Here is a 2,283-nt window from a genome sequence, read left to right on the forward strand (position 1 = left end):
TTATTGAGCTCTTACTGTGTGCAGGAGCAATGTAACTAAGCGCTTGGGAAGTACAAGTTGGCAACATATAGAGACAGTCCTTACCCAACAGTGGGCTCACAGTCTAGAAGGGGAGACAGAGAACAAAACCAAACATATTAACAAAAGAAAATAAATAGAATAGATATGTACAAGTCAAATCAATCAATCAATCAATCGAGTAATACATATGTACAAACATATATACATATATACAGGTGCTGTGGGGAAGGGAAGGTGGGGGATGGGAGAGGGGGATGAGGGGGAGAGGAAGGAGGGGCTCACGTCTGGGAAGGCCTCCTGGAGGAGGGTGAGCTCTCTGTAGGGCAAATCACTCCTGCTTGTGGCCCGATGCACAATTCTCTTTGCTCCCACTGTCAGTGTGGATCCAGGCTGGCTTCGGAGACATTAGAGGTACACTGCCTCGTACACCATGCGCTTGATGTCTTCTTTACTCAGACGCCCTTTGTCATTGGTGATTGTGGTCTTGTTTTCCTTCCCTGTGCTCGTCCACAGCAGACACATTCAAAATGTCACTGGCGTCGATGTCAAAAGGTGACCTCGATCTGAGGCACACCTCGGGGAGCAGGAGGGATGCCAGTCAACTCAAACTTCCCAAGCAGGTAGTTGTCCTTGGTCATGGCTCTCGCACCTTCATAAACCTGAATGAGTACACCAGGCTGGTTGTCTGAATAGGTGGTGAAAGTCTGTGTCTGCTTGGTGGGGATGGTGGCGTTGCACTTGATCCAGACAGTCATGACCCCCTCCCGCTGTTTCGATTCCCCAGGGACGGGGCGGGGGGGGGCTCACATCTAACAGGAGAAGATCCTGCACATTCTCAGACTTGTCTCCTGCCACAATGGCCGCCTGGACAGCTGCACCGTAAGCAACAGCCTCATCCGGATTGATACTCTTGTTCAGCTCCTTGCCATTGAAGAAGTCCTGTAGGAGTTTTCTGGATCTTGGGGGATTCAGGTGGAGCCGCCAACCAGGACGATATCATGGATTTGGGACTTACTGAGCTTGGCATCACACAGGGCCTTCACCACGGGATCCAGGATGCCCCCGGAACAGGTCAGGCATTCAGCTCTTCAAAGCGGGCTCGCGTAATGGAGTTGTAGAAGTCCGATGCCCTCGTAGAGGGAATCATTCCTCAATGCTGGCCTGAGTGCTGGAGGGAAAGGGGTGCGCTTGGCTCGCTCACCAAGCGGTACGCAGGCGGCGGACGGCACGCTTGTTCTCACTGATGTCTTTCTTGTCCTTGCGTTTGAACTCGGCAATGAAATGATTGACCATGCGGTTATCAAAGTCCTCCCCACCCAGGTGGATATCCCCAGCTGTTGACTTCACTTCAAAGATACCATCTCCAATTGGTGAGGATGGAGACATCAAAGGTACCACCTCCAAGGTCAGAGATGAACACATTTCTCTCGGCACCAACCCTTCTTGTCCAAGCCATAAGCATAGCAGCCGGCAGTTGGCTCATTGATGATACGGAGCACATTGAGACCAGCGATTGTTCCAGAATCTTGTGGTCGGCCTGACGTTGGGATTCATTGAAGTAAGCTGGGACTGTGACCACAGCATTAGTGACCTGTCTTCCCAAGGTAAGCCTTCAGCAATTTCCTTTCATCTTTGTCAGGACCATAGATAGCACCCTCTTCTGGATAGAAGCTTTTGGGTCCTCCCCCACCCTGGACCTTTGGCCTTCCTGGATCATTCACACACGTGAAGGGCCAATGCTTCATATCTGACCCTGGACAACCCGCATCATCAAATCGACGGCCAATCAGACGCTTGGCATCAATAATCCGTATTTGGTGGGGTTCATCGCAACTTGATTCTTTGCAGTATCTCCAATAAGACCTCTGTGTCTGTGAAGGCGACATAACTGGGGGGTGGTTCGATTTCCTGGTCATTGGCAAATGATTTCCACTTTTCATGCTGGAAAGACTCTACGCAGGAGTAGGTGGTGCCACGATCAATGCCAACTGAAGGTCCCTTCGACATTGTGCCTGGAACCGGACCTACACTGTGCAAGGAGTGCATAGGCTGCGCTGCGTTGAATGAATATATGAATGAATATGGATATATATATGCATATTCATTCATATATTCATATATATATATATATATGTACAGGTGCTGTGGGGAGGGGAAGGAGGTAGTTAGGGTGGGGGGGATGGGGAGCAACAGAGGAAAAGGGGGGGCCTCAGTCTTTGAACGCCTCCTGGAGGTGGTGAGCTCTTAGTAGGGCTTTGAAGG

General features: G+C 50.5%; 1 pseudogene; it reads right to left on the bottom strand.

Moving 5' to 3' along the window:
• Positions 1-426: 426 nt before the first annotated feature.
• On the bottom strand, positions 427-2,028 carry LOC119948184 (annotated as a pseudogene).
• Between the last annotated feature and the right edge of the window lie 255 nt (positions 2,029-2,283).

The sequence above is a fragment of the Tachyglossus aculeatus genome, chromosome X4 (assembly GCF_015852505.1).
Source record: "Tachyglossus aculeatus isolate mTacAcu1 chromosome X4, mTacAcu1.pri, whole genome shotgun sequence".
NCBI classification, from domain to species: domain Eukaryota; kingdom Metazoa; phylum Chordata; class Mammalia; order Monotremata; family Tachyglossidae; genus Tachyglossus; species Tachyglossus aculeatus.